A 15,455-nucleotide genomic window follows, 5' to 3' on the forward strand; every position below is an offset into this window, starting at 1 on the left:
CCCCTGCCTGCCTTTGCATCACCAAGGAAGACTGGGAAGAGCTGGTCAGAGGGCAGAGCTTCCATCCTCTAGCAATGGAAACGCTCGACCCTTGCATCTCCTGGCACATCTCCGCACCCAGAGAGGTCACCTGTGATGGGAGGCCAACTCAACAGGGAGAGGGCAGCAAAACCTGTGCCCCAAGCATCTGACTGCTTTTCCATGAAGTAATAGAGCCCTGATGCCTTTTTAAGAGACAAGGTCATGAGAGACATTGAAAATCCACTGCTAACCATCTCTGCAGTGTTCCTGTGGGTACTCAGATCTCTTAAGACAGAGTTGCCCAGCCCACAGAAAATCCCTTTCTTCCCCCAGCTATGCCTCTTCTCTGAACTTCATCCTTTGCTCCCTCTTTGCAACTTTCACAGGCTCTTTCCTTCTGACCTTGCATCCCCCTGTCCACCCAAAGGAAGTGCCTTTCCTCCCTTTCTCCACACGACCTCCCACCCCTTGGGACTCTACAGGCTGGGAAGCTGGAGACCAGTAAAGTACTGGGTCCCAGGAAGGAGCCTGAGAGGGGGAATAAAGAATGAATTCAGAATTCAGTGAGGACACTGGGACAAGGATCTTTAACTGTGTTAGAAACTACAGGGACCCTTTGAGACTGGTCTGGGGATTTTCAGCCCAGAAGTGAGGATACCATCTCAGCTCCCACAGCCACAAAACGCCACGAGAAGGCAGGATTAGGCTGCAGGCCTTGGGTGTTTAATTGGCATTTGCATGGCCCTGAGCATGCCTATCCCATAGGGTGCCACCTTGATGGGAGAGACATGCAATGAGGAAGTCAAGGAGCACTCCCCTTGGAAAACTTGGCTATTGAGTGATATTGCTGTTTAGTAGAGCCACTCAAGCATGACCCTAGGCCTTGTTTAATAAACTGTTCTTTGTTTAAAACAAGCAGTAGCCCAAACTTTAAAAACTCTGAGCTACAGTCTCTGCTGGGGAGCAAGAGGGAAAAAGAGGATAGGGATGTCCTCTGTGCCATGTCAGACCTCTACGATCCAAGCACATTCACAGGTGGCATTTTGGTGATTTTTGTGACCACAGGAATACAACCATTGCAGCTCTCTGTTTCCCATACTAGAGATGGCATGGATCCAAGCAGGTGATTTCCCTCTGCCACTCACTTCTTAATGCCATTTCTTCTCAGGGTTCTGTCCTCTAGGTATAACAAGTGGGGAATATTTGATGGATTGATGTTTGCACTGGCTGACAGACCACAAACTTGTGATTCTTGGAATCCACTGTCAAGGCTGGCCAGGCTATCACACCATAACAGGAGCACATTTACCTCAGGCTGGCCTGTCCTTTCAGGCAGATTTAGTATGTATTGCTCTGTACCAGATGGATGGGTGGACAACCTTATAGTTGTGACCTGAATCAACATTATATATTAAGTTCAGATAGGCACTCAATCTTTAAATAGCAGCATTACAAAGACAATGCTCTGAGAGGGAGACAAGAGAAAGCGTGAGAGCTTTTCATTCTGCTCTTGTCCCTCTTTTCTCCAGGGTCTTACCTGCTGTGGTCTGCTCAGACTGTCAGAACTCTGAATTCTCCAGCAGCAGCTGGAACCAACATTTGACAGAAACACCATCCCCAGTCATCTCCTTGGTCAGCACACCTCAAATCATTTCCTTCTCTAACTGATGTTTGAAGGAGTCAGAAGTCAGTTCTGATCTACAGCTTGTGCTGATCAGCTGCTGAGTCTAAGATAGCAGGATAGGGAAACATGCATTTCAACAGGCCCTCAAAACAGAAATACTTAATGCTATAAAAGGAAAATCTATATTTAAAAATACATAGAATGCCAAAACTAATAAAGTAATGAATTGAGAGAAGGCCATGCCTCTGAGTTCCTCTCCATGAACAGCACAGTGGGACAGCTGAGCAGGCCAAGAGACAAATGAGGGAGAAATTGAGAGAGATACTTAAAATAATGGCACATGGGTCAAGCAAGTTGTATCTTATTTCAGAACATGTGAGCAAGGCAAAACTCAAACAAACTCTATGGTGGTAACACTTCAGACAGTTAAAAGGGAATAGGTAAAAAGATGACAGACTACACAATCTCCCCTCAAACACTCCTCCATGAAATATCACTGAGGCCAAGGAATTAGGAAGACCCAAAACCCAAAGAATAAAAGTACTGTGTGTCCATAGGAATGGGAACGTGCTTGACTGGACTGCAAATGGCCAAAGAACGCAAAAATTCACAATTCAAAAAGTCAGCATAGCACAGACAACGCTGCTGCCTCCCGGGAAGGCTGGGACTAACACAGGCACGAGGGGAACTGCTGCTCCCAGGGGAGCTCCCTCTGCCTCTGCTCCCCTGGGAGGCTCTCAGCAACCAGGCAGTCTGACCAGAGGGATGCACAGGCTCTGACTGCCCCCAGGGGATTCCAACACCTCATCCCAGCAGGGGTTACTACAGAAGGGGATCCTGCACAGGGCTGATGCCAGCTTTTGCACACATTTGTGAACAAAAGTGCAAGGTTTCAGTGATTTGGGTTACCAGCTGCAGCAGAAGTGTGGATGGACTGAGAATGAGGATGGAGAGTGGCAGCTTTATAAGATACACTTTGCAGGGGGAAAAACTGTGACTTTGAAGTGCAAAATTAATAGCTTTGCTTTTGCCTGAAGTGTTCATTGCTTATATGGTCTAGATGATTAAAGATCTTTCTGGGGAGCACGGGAATTGCAATACCATACATACATAACATTGTCATGAAAATATGATGACAGAAAAAGAAAGAGGATCAAATGAGCTCGTAACACTCACTCCAGCCAAATAATGCAGAAATGGTTCATTTTTCCTTCTGTGAACATTGGTTCACATTTTGAAAAATGAATTTACTGAGACCACATTCACATACCACCACTGGTTTCCCACAGACATTTGAGCAATTGAGTTTGACGGGCAACAGAGTTCTCAGAAAGTAAATGTCAGTCAAGGACACTAAATTTTAGATTCATACGGGCCAACATCCACCCCAGAGGCAGCTCTGTGCTCCTCCAGCCGTCGGGAAGCACAAACAGTATTGTGTAAGCAATCCTGCCAATCCCAAACCAAACCAAGCACCTCCGCTGGAGACTACACGCAAGAAATTCTTACCAAAAGACATTTTAAAGATGTCATTGCAGTTACAACTTCCTTGTGAGGGGAAGAGGAGGGGCGGGAACTGATCTCTGCTCTGTGGTGACTGGTGACAGGACTTGAGGAAAGGGTGTGAAGCTGAGTTGGGGGAGGTTTAGGTTGGACATCAGGAAAAAGTTCTTCACACAGAGGGTGGTTGGGCACTGAAGCACACTCTCTGGGGCAATGGTCACAGCACCAAGCCTGTCTGAGTTCAAGAAGCATTTGGACAACACTCTCAGGCACGTGGTGTGACACTTGGGGTGTCCTGTGCAGGGCCAGGAGTGGGACTCAATGATCCTTGTGGGTCCCTTCCAACTCAGCATTTTCTGTGATTCCATGAAGATATTCTGGCATCGGCATAAAACACAGTCCCCTTCCTCTAATGCAGTTTGCCACACCAGGCTTCACAGCCAACCTACTAACACAAATCCAGCAGTCTCTGGATGAACAAAAGCAATTATTCCACATTTGCTGGAAAAAAAATATTTCCCCAGAGCAAGTCAGGAAGCAAAACTCAGAAAAACTGCAATATTTACATGTTCCTTTGGAATTATTTCTGGACAGAGGCCTGTAGGACTGCAAAAACCAAGTCCCCTGCAGAGCACTGTTATTTTCTGAGAGGACATCTCCATCTCCTGGAGCTGGATCACAGCGGGGAGCAGCTCTGGGATTACTCAGAGCTGGGGCTTGTGACTCACTATTCATACGCAAAAGCTCCTCTTTATCATAAAGTTATTTTAGACAGGAAGGGGTAAAACAGATGGGGCCAAGCTAGAGATCAAAATCTCACCAGAGAGTTAAATTTCATGCTGGTGTCGGACATGGACCTAATCTTAAGAAGGCATGTTGATGATGGTCAGCTATATGACAACACAAAGAATGCAAAAGACACATCGAAAGATTTTCCTAGAAATTGGATATGGGTGGGTAGGCCATGACATTTCTAACAACGGCCCCAGCAAAACCCAACACTCTCATATTCAGCTGCATGCGGGGTTTCACTAGAAATCATGTTAACCACCAGCTCCTACCCTTAAAAGGAATCAGATTAGCAGCAAGAGGCAAGCCTGAGGTCAGAAACTTGCTGCTATTTGTTTGGGTTTGTTTTTTAAGTAAATGCCGTGCCAGCTCTTCAGCCTGGGAACGAAGTTTGAGGTTGAAAAGTGCTTCTGACAGAACCAGTTTGATGGGTGCCAGGCTACAGGCAAGACTTTTCAGAAACAAGTGCCTAAAATTAGCCATTGCTAAATCATATAGTCCAACGAAACCACGTTTTCTTCCCACCTTTCTTTTCTTCCATTTCAGCCCAGATTCAAAAAAGCACTTAGGTACACATGCATAGCAGAAATTACCATCATCTTTGCTACATAACAGGGACTGTTGACCCAAAAATACAGGTGGCAGCTGCTATTCACAGAAAAATGGGCTTTTTTTCCAATTCATATTCATTTTTCACAGTCGATTCAATTAATTTTTTTCAATCTTTACAGATCATGAGAACTCTTTTCTCACCTGTTTTCCCCCCTGAAATTAGGCTTTGGATTGTTTTTCCCTTCTGCGGTCTTGTATATTGTTAGGACATAGCTACAGTTTGCTCTCCATATTTCCAGCTTCTCCAGATTCCTTTTATCTCTGACATTTCCAGAGAAACGCCAAATTCGAGGACTTCCTGAGAAGTTCATTGAAGTGCCCAGTCCTAAATCAACAATAAAGACATTCATTAAATGAAAGAGAACTCAGAACAATCCTCACTGACTCCTGATGGAGATCTCTGACCAGTCAAGCACATCACAGCTCCCAGCACAGTGAGGTACCTGAGAGCTCGAGATCATCAAAGCAAAAACACACTGAGACACTTCAGCCCTTTCCCTCTCCTAGTGCACATCTGGGGGTAAGGTGAACAGTCTGCTGTCTATGGTGCAAATAGGTTATGGGGTCTATAAAGGTGTGCACTGGTACTTACAGAAGTTACTGACCCCACTGGAAATTATTGGTTAAGGTCCTCTCCCCTACACGAAGCAGACAGTCAGACCAGCCACCCCGGCATTAAAACCTACAAATCTGTGAGAAATTCACTGTGGTTGATACACTGCAGTTCGTAAGGACTACTTTTTGTCCACAGTGCTGTTGTTTGTTTCAGTCCATTTAGCAATATTCATCAGCTCCCCACTTCAAATTAGGGTAATTGAGAGTAAGAGAACATGCACTAAAGTTTTTTACTAAGGGAGACGTGCCCCATTCCTTTCTCCAATTCATGTGTTGACCCTGTTGACTTGCAGTCATGCTTTACTAGGAATCTTTCTCCAAAAATGTCAAATGCATCGTGAAAAACGTTGTGCTTTCACTTTCTTACAGGCTTACTGTCACTGAAGATTTTAAATCACATGTTTCTCTTCCCATTTATTCGATTATCTTATGAGGGAAGAATATTAAACTCCAAATCTAAGGCTATTTTGCCTCTGAACCTTTTTCATGGCCAAAACCACAGATACTAAAGCCTCTAGGAAAAACCCAGTTGTGTCAACCATCCTTAAAATAAAAACTAAAACACAGACTTAGGACAAAACCAATGTTAACCATACCATTGTCTGGGATACTTCAAATTCTTCCTCTCGAGGAATCTCAGTCACCCGCATTAAATGACTCCCAGTTGAGACATGAGAACTGGCAGCAGCGGGAATACCCACGGAGCACTGGCTGGTACAGCTGACAGCCACATGGGATCAGAACAGCAGCAAAAGATAACACTGAGCCTGGACAAGCAGTTCTGGCACCAGTCTGAAAATTTGGAGAGTGCCCTCAGGTTCCCACTCCAGCAGCTTTTGCACCTGACAACAGGCGAGTCACCTTTGCTTGCCTGAAATTCCCACCTGGAGAAATAATACAGTGGCCCTTGCCTCCCACTAAGGAGGTGCTAAGATCCGACAGGAATGCAATGCCCTGAGATAGACAGTAGGTGTACAGGGCAACCAGAACAAAAAACCTTTTGTGTCCTAAGAAAAATCCGTTGCAGAGGAAGAGAAATTAGGATAAAAGAGTTTAAACCCTGTGTCTTGAGCTGCCAGTGAAACAGATATGGCACCGTGTGTGCACCCATGTAACATGCACGAAAGCAACAGGACCATTTCCATTTTGTAATAGCTGTGTCTTCATAACCATAAGGGTCCAGAGCTGTCAGGAAAGACCTGAAGGAAAGGTTGTATCTGTCATTCAAACAGCTACTAATATATTTTGAGAAGCAGCTGAGCTCTTGCATATACAAAGCCTTCTGCACGTACTTTGCTACCTCACAGCCTTCCTGGAGAGACAGGGAATAAGTGTTATTCCCATCTGCCGAAAGATAATCTGAGTTTGAATGGCCTACTGAACGCTGCATGAGAAATTACACTGACTTTGATTCAGCTCAAGTTCCCAGTGCTCCCTCCACGATTCTCACTGTGCATCAGGACCCAGTTTCGAGTTCATTGCCTTCACGTTTTGAATTAGCACCTGCCGTCTGCATACAAATGCACTATTTGCAGCTAAAATTTCAACGGCTTTCAAAATGTGGGAAAACTCTCAGAAGAGATGCAGCTCAGTCCCCCCAGCACAGTTGCATGACTTGGGCTCCTGTGTGCTGTTCCCTGCTTTGCCACGGATTCAGAGCACCACCAGGGCACACTGTTAAATCTCCTCCCAACACAGTCTCTCCTGTGTGGGCACTGGGAATCAGAATGATGTGGCTGTGACCTGCTTTGCTCTGCATGGATGGAAGACATCATGGAAATATAAGCCATAAAGTTAATAAGGGATAACTATGTGTTTCTTAATTAAAGTTATCGGCTGCTGCTTTGCACTGGATTTTTCTCACTGGCTGCAGGTAACAGCAACACGCATGTCCTTTGTTGATAAACATAAAAAACCATGGTATGTCTCGTCTCTCTGCTAGCTCTTGACACAAGGAGCATTCACCCTATAATTCTGCAACTGGTATTGCCCCAGATGTGGAGACTGCCCAGCCTCTGCCAGAATTCAGCTGGCTTTGAGCTTCCTCACAGCTGGTGGTGGGGACCTGACTGCTGTTGGCTCCCTGACATTTTACACCATCCAGTGTCTGTATCAGCCTGCTAAGCAAAACAGTTTTTCCATTTGCCCATATGAAACATATTAAAGAGACCTGACATACATTTGCAAATAGGCACTGTAAAAATAAGGTGACAAGACTCAATGTCTGCTTTGAAGAAGCTCTGGTTTAGGCCAAGTCTGATTTTCACAAACCTGTGAGAAAACCGAGCGGTTTTTAAAAAAGTTGTTTGGGTTTTTATTTTTTTATTTTTTCCAGGATACAAGAGCTGCAGGACCAAGAATAGAAGGATGAGTTATAAGCCTTTCCAAAGCAGAGATTTAGCATGGAAATTCTGACAACCATCAATGCGAGCAATGCCGCCAGGCACCTCTCACAATCCACAGCATCTTTCAAACCTGTCGGGGGTTTTTAGGAAGGGCTAAAAATAAATGCAGAAATGCAGCAATACACACACACACACACACACACACACACACACACATATATTATTGTTCAAAAAAGAACAGGTGGTCCTGCCAGCAGTGTAAACACAGATGACTCCTGAAAACAGCTCACAAACACCCAGCTGAGCAGCCTTTCCTCACCACGCAAGCAGCACTTCCAGAGCTCTCCTGGGGTTCTCCCAGTCTGCAAGCCATAATCATCTGGGATCGTGACTCTCTGTCATGACAAGGCCTGAGGACTTCCAAGCGTCTTGATCTCCCTCACCCGACGTATTCACACAATTCCACCCTCCTGACCTCTCGTGGATTATTGCCCTTCCGAAAATAACACACATGGAACAGCTGGTGGGGCCAGAAATGTCTTAAATGTAAATAGCACAGGTCCCTGAGATGAGTCCTCTATTCTAGCTCTCCACCACTTGATCTGACCCCTATCCTCATATTTACTGAAGTATTTACTGAAGGGGAAAAAGGATCAGGGTACTATGGACAGCCCAGGAGGACTCAAACAGCAAGCCTGGATGGCTGCACATTGAAACCCACCAGGTACTTCACTAACTTCAGAAAAGGTAAAGAAGAAAACCTGAAGCAGCCCTGGAGTCTCAAAATTTATCTAAGCCTGCAGAAAAAAAAAAGATAACATTTTGGCCCAGATTTAAGTTATGTCTCCCCTGCACACCACAGGAAGAAGACTGATGTCACAGGGTGTATCACACACATAAATCCTTACTCCTTGAGTATGAAACTAGTAATTCTCCCTGGGTATGAAAGCATAATGAAACAACTTTGCTAGGAATCCACTTTAAGGCTCAAGGTTATCCCTTTGTAGCCCTTCTCTCCTGGGCATTTCAAAAGAAAGCAAATGTAATTTACACTTGCACCATCTCCTTTAAATTTCATATCATCCCAAAACATTTGGTTTAAACGTATAGTCACAAGAAGTAAATGAGGTGGTAAAGATTGAAAGGGGCAAATGGTTAAAGTGCTGCCACGGGGGAGCACATCTGCCACCACATCAGAGCATCAGCCTCTCAGCACAGTGAAAGACTGGCAGCTCTCCCACCACACCTGGACAGCTCCACTGCACGGACACAGAAAGTCCACCTGATGTGGATGGGAACAGCTGATCCAGCTTGCTTCTGTGCATGGGGAAAACACTCTCTCAAAGCTGAAGAGAAAACTGCCCTGCTGCTATCCCAGAGAGGAGCATAATTGAGCCGGCGTGATGCCGCAGACTCCCGAACGCAGCAGATGGCTGTGGGCATCATCCAGTTTAGGATGACAAAGTTGGAACAAAAGAAAAACAGAAGGAGGGGAGCACATCTTCTGCACTGGGTTACAGGGCAGGGGATGAACCTTTGCACAGTGGGTGCACAGCCCAGTGCACAGCCGGACTCCAGCGCTCCCGCCGCCACACTGACAGTGACCAAATGCACAGGTCTCTAAATTAAAAAGAAAAGTAAGGGAAAAAACCCACGTGTTCCCAGGCAAAAGGGACAGGAAACAACTGGCTGGCTGATAACCTGTTTCTAAAATCCACAGAAGAAAATCTCCCGAAATGTGCCTCGTGGCACCAGCCCTAAACGCAACAACTCCAACTTCCAGGACTCTCACACATAACCTGCAGGAATTTAGAAATTCAATTATGACCTGCAAGAATCAACACACCATTTCACTGCTGGAAGACAAACCACTGATGTGAAAGCACGCAGAAAAAGAGACAAGATGCGTAGATCTGTACAGTGGACCATGAATGGTGTCCTGCAGGGAGGGCTTGGTCTGCAGTGGCACTTAGGAGTTTATTTTTGCCAATTCCACCCCAAAGGATCACAGAAACTAGGAGTGGAAACATTCTTTCCATTTCCCCAGGCGCCTTGCTCACAAAGCAGCTGGCTACAAGGTTCACCACGACAGACAGACCAGAGCAAACAAGAGAGATACAGCTCCACAGGAAGCCACACAGCACACTCGAACAATTTATAAACAAATTTCTGCTCTTTATGAGCACAGTACAGCTTATGTGCCCAGGCTGACTAGTTTATAATAGCCACTGTGGTCACCCATCCTTGCAGGACACAGAGACATCATCATTAGCTCTGCAGCTGGGAATGGCCAAAGCTCTTTTGGCCGCAGGATGCAGCAGCCTGTGATTCTGAACATGAATACTGTGCCAGTTCTTGCCCATTTTGCACCTGAGATTTCAGCAGCCACAATCACCACAAGGGGCCAGAGTGAAAACACCTTCATTGTACTCAGAGTCATGGGAACATTTTGGGGTGGAAGAAGCCCTTGGAAGGGCGGGAAAACATTTTGTGCTAGAGCAGAGCAGCAGATGCTCCACCCAGGAGTGGCTCTAGCAAGCAAAGCACTTGGCCATTAAGACGTATTCCATGCACTCCATGCAGTCCACGGAGCTGCCCCGAAACAGGCACGTGCCCCTCAAGGCTGGGACACAGAGATATGTTTGTCATGAGCTGCTCATGGATCACTTTGGGCAGTCACACAAGGCTGGTTCTGCCACAGCATCACTGCCAGGCTCCCATCCCAGCCTGTCTCATGAAGAACTATGGAAGAACATCTCCAGTTCACCCTCTTTGCTGAGCAAAAAAGCACTTGGGAAAGGAATGAAAGAAGCCAAGGCAATATACCTGTTTTCTGACCCAAACCAATCCGAGGGAAACAGACCCACCTAACCAAGGGTATCCAAATGTTATTTGTGTCTCTGCCACACAAGCATTTAACAGTTAATCTGTGATTTACACCACAGAGACTGTTCATAGGATCATAAAATCATAGAATGGCTTGGGTTGGAAGAGGACCTTGAAGATCAACTAGTTCCAACTTCCCTGCCCGTGGGCAGGGACACCTTCAACCAGACCAGGTGGCTCAGAGCCCCATCCAACCTGGACATCTTTTACCTTTGTTCAGGGACAAAGTGTTCACTTGGTCCAAGAAACAATAAACCACTCAAACTCACAAGGCTAAATTGTTTCTTTGGGGGGTATTTTTTAAGCACTATTTAATTTCAATCCGCGTCACGGAACAAAATAATCTAATCATGATAGTTTATCTCACACCTTATCAATGTATCAGCCACAAGATAACTGCGTGACTCGTTCAAACTATGAAATCCACTATGACTCAGTCTCCTCTCCCAAGAAAAGGAGGACATAAATGCAAACTTGTCAAATTAGTGTGTCCTGAGGCGTGATACATTTGTGAAGCACTATAAAAAGGCAAATGAGAGCAATGATGATATTTCCCAAAGATAGTAATCAGTGTAATTTGGTTAAATTCCAACCAAGAGGAAACTTGCCCTCTGCTTTCAGAGGGGAAAGTTTCCTGAAACTTGCTTGTTCATTAGAGTTCATTAACTTCTTTCGGTGGAAAAAAAACTCACCCTGGCTGGCCCTTGGATTAGCCTTCTGCTCCTTGTCTGGTCACAAAATGCAACAGAAGGGTAAAAAATAACAGGTCCTTCGAAAATGTTTCTGTAAAAGATGGTGCATCTTAGAATAAATTTCTACACAGTTGGACAAAGAAAAAAAACAGGGCAACACCATTTGCTAAAAAATTGACAGCCGCCTGCTGTTTTGGAGATTTCTCCTCTAATTGCCCACACCTGCTGTGGCGTGGTATATTCTAAAATATATCTCAGCAGAAATGCTGCTTGGCAGCAGCCAAGGCCACCCTGGAGGGCCCCCACAGTCCCAGTCTTCACAACTTCACAGGAACCGGGGTTTTCTTCCAGGGTAACATTTGAATGGAAATTCAAATAAATTCACTGTGAGCCTCCCTCCCTGTTTCATCTCTGCTCATTTCTGTCACGTCACCTCTCTCTCTTCCTCCCTCCCTCTTCTTAAGTACATTTTCCTATTCCCTCTCCTCCCAGCATTCTTGCCCCTCTCACAACACAAGGCTTAGGCTTGATTCCTCCATTTGTTATTTTCTTGGCTTCCGAAATATCGTTTTTCCTTCTCTCTCTCTGCTCTTGTTGTGCCTCTGTGTTTCACATGCTCTGAGCTCAGAAAACTGAGGTAACCCTTTCAGAACTGCACGGCTTTGAGAGACACGAGGAGATCACCAGATTCCCCCATCTGCACGTGCTGGTGTCTGTGCCAACCTCTCACCACCTGCAGCAGCTCCTCCCTCTGGCCTTTGTGCAGGTCACCATCCTCTCCCTCCTTCGCCCTCGCCCTGCTCCCTGCAGGCATCTGCTGCCTGTGACCCTTCTGGTGCCTCCAGCCAGAGGTCCTGTGAGCTCTGCTTAAATCAATGCTAGGCACTGCTCCTGAGAGATAAAGGCATTCTTAGAACTGACACTCAAGGAACTCAGTTTCTACACCCAGGTCTTCCTCCCAAACACAACAGAAATTATTCCGTTGTCTTTGCCACGTGTTTCTATGGCATTTGTACTCCAAGGAATGGTTTGAGGACACTTGCCTTTAAAGTCTGGCAAGCACTGAGTCACTCTGGTGACACAGGTCATAAATAAGTTTCCAGTGGGTTCCCCTGGGAGCAGGAGATTCTGGGTCTGTCAAGAGGACATTTACAGGCACGTGCATTCAGCCTGCATTGAGCTTCTTTCCCAGCCTAGATATCCACTTGGCGCTCGTGCCTCGTGTGTCCACATGGGGCTCATCTTTTTTCAGGGGCAACCTTATGGGAAACAATCTTGCAACTCTTTTCAGGATTTCTTTTAATTGCCTGCAGTGGTAAAAATGGAAAGCGGGACAGCTGGAGAGGTAGATGGGATAGGAGGGTACACGGGGAACAGGGACACCATGTTCTCTGCTCCTCACTGTCCCGGCTGGCCCCAGGCAGCTCAGGCAGCCCTCCTGCAGCAGTGAGGCTGCCAGCACTCACTGCAGGTGCCGAGCATTTGAATTCAATGGGGCCAAAACCTTTCCTGGTCTCTGTTGTTGTCGATGCCACACCAGCAGCCATGATGGCAGCCCTAGTGTTAAGTGTTTGGTATGGCTTTAGGGTCTCTGCATCACCCACAGCATGCCACTGGCAACAGACCAAAGGAAAGGCAGCAGGAAGCACATGGATACCAGAAAGCTGAGAGTCCAGGCCCACACATTTCAGACCAAGCAGAAAATCAAAATCTTAGAAACAAAGGCAAGACCTGCCCCAGAGGACAGAGGAGACTCCTTTACCTGTGTAACACACTGTGGGCACTTCATGAGGCCTCAGAGACACCACTGCCTCACTGCAGCAATCTCCACTCAGCAGCTTTCCTGAAGACATCTTTTACTGCAGACATTCTCTTTTGCCCAATCTTCACGACATTTTTCTGGTGTGCTACCTTTCAAAGACACAATCCACCAGTTCCAGGGTTTCGGAGAACGCTTCAGCTCCCAATAGACAGTGCCTGCTTTCAGGTGGGAAAAATAGGAAGGAGGGAGATAGTGAGAGCAGTGTAGTCAGGTCTGCAATTGTCTATAGCCAAGTTAAAGAACTGATCTTTACAGACAGTAAAATAACTGTTTGATAGCTTCCATCAGCACAAGTAAGAAGAAAGGGAGGAATAAAACAGGTCCTGGGCAACACAGAAATCCAAATCTACTGGAGTCTATAGCATATATAAGGAGGTAGGATGGCAAACAAGGGGGGGACACAGAAATCCCTAATAAATCTAAATCAAGCAGATGTGGCCTAAAAAACAAGGGAACTGACTATTCCCTGATAGAAATATTACTTATGCCAGTGACTTCACCACAAAGCCTTGAACCAGAAGGTTCATAGGAACCAAGGTGACAGTAACCTGTTGATTGCTTTATAGTGTCCCATAAAAGCCCAAGAATGCACAGCTCTCTAGCTTTCACATAGATCAGTTACTGTGAGGGTGGTGAGGCACTGGAACAGGTCACCCACAGAACGTGTGGATGCCCCATCCCTGGAAGTGTTCAAGGCCAGGTTGGATGGGATTCTAAGCAACCTTGTCTAGGAGGTGGCATCCCTGCTGATGGCAGGGGGGTTGGAACTAGGTGATCTTTAAGGTCCTTTTCAACTCAAACCATGCTGTGATTCTATGAATCTATTAGCTACTGTGCTAAAAAGATGCTGAATAGAATTGAAGAGTTAATTTGTACAGACTCACTGGTCCTCCACATCACTGCCAGGAGAGAAGAAACAACGGTTTGACGAGACAAGGATTGGAACACGCACCTCCAGACACTGGTTTCACATTCACCCTGGACAGCTTGGCCAAGTGCTGCTGGGGGATGCCAAGAGGCAGCTCCAATATTACAAACAACCCTGAAGCCCTCCATGTACCTCAGGTTCCATGGCAGGGCCTTGACTTTACCTGCCTCACTGTTGCATTTCATCTCCAATGGCAATGCCAGCACTGTGTTGGCTCCCAAAGCCATGGTGGGAATGAGAAGCCAGACAAGACTAGCTCATGCCCACTGCTCCGTTCCCAGACTGTCTGCACTTGGGCATCCAAACTGAAAAAGACCTTGTTTAGCAAACTGGCAGTGGAAAAAAGCTTTCATCTAAACAAGAACAACAAACAAATTGTCATTTCCACATTTAGCACCAGCTGCAAAGCTTTGCGGGTGAGGTTAATGGGGTGAGCAAGTACAGGCAGGGAGATAGACAAGTTACAGGTTGAAGCAGAGCTGTTCCCTCTCTCAGCAAAACACTGCCATTAACACCTGAACTAGAGAGAACTAGGAGAGGGAAATTTCTCCCACTGCTGATGCTACATCCACCCAGGCCAATTAAAGATCAAAGCACTGCACAGATGACTGGTGCATGTGAGATCTGAGCCAAACAAAACACTCTCCCCTTCCCAAAGCTCCCCTCCCCACCAATGGCTGCTGACAGGAGGGCACAAGCAACCAGATGGGGAGGAACCAGGGGACTCTCTTCCTCCTTGCAGGCTCTTCCCTCAGTACTGGATCCAATCCACCTGTAAAGCACCAGCACTGCTCTTCTGCCTGAGCACACCACTCCCACGGCCCTGGGAGCCTCTAGTGAGGGGGGGGAAATTGGGGGTTTAAAAAAAAAATAAATCCCAGCCCAAAAGGGTTTTTCCCATCCGGGAAGCTGCACAGAATCACAGATTCAATTAGGCTGGAAAAGACCTCTAAGATCATCGAGTCCAGCCTATGACCGAGCACCATCATGGCAACTAGACCATGGCATCGAGTGCCACATCCAGTACTTTCCTTAAACAGCTCCAGGAATGGTGACACTTCCCTGGGCAGTCCATTCCAATGTCCAATGACCCTTCCTCTGAAGAAATTCCTCCTAATGTCCAACTAAATCTCCCCTGCCATACCTTGAAGTTGTTTCCTTGTGTCCTGTCACTTGTTATCTGGGAGAAGAGACCGACCCCACTTGGCTACAACCTCCTCTCAAGGAGTTGCAGAGAGTGATAAGGTCACCCCTGAGCCTCCTTTTCTCCAGGCTGAACAGCTCCAGCTCCCTCAGCCACTCCTCTTAACACTTGTGCTTCAGACCCTTCCCCAGCTCCACTGCCCTTCTCTGGACATGCTCCAACACCTCAGTGTCTTTCCTGGAGTGAGGGCCCAGAGCTGGACCCTCACCAGTGCCGGGTACAGGGGGACAATCCCTGCCCTGATCCTGCTGGCCACACTATTCCTGGTACAGGCCAGGATGCCACTGGCCTTCTTGGCCCCCTGGGCATACACTGGCTCACGTCCAGCAGCTGGACTGTTTTCCAGTCGCTCTTCCCCAAGCCTGTAGTGCTGTATTGGGGTTACTGTGTCCAGTTCTGGGCCCCTCAGTTCAG

The sequence above is a fragment of the Pseudopipra pipra genome, chromosome 2 (genome assembly GCF_036250125.1).
Source record: "Pseudopipra pipra isolate bDixPip1 chromosome 2, bDixPip1.hap1, whole genome shotgun sequence".
Taxonomy (NCBI): Eukaryota; Metazoa; Chordata; class Aves; order Passeriformes; family Pipridae; genus Pseudopipra; species Pseudopipra pipra.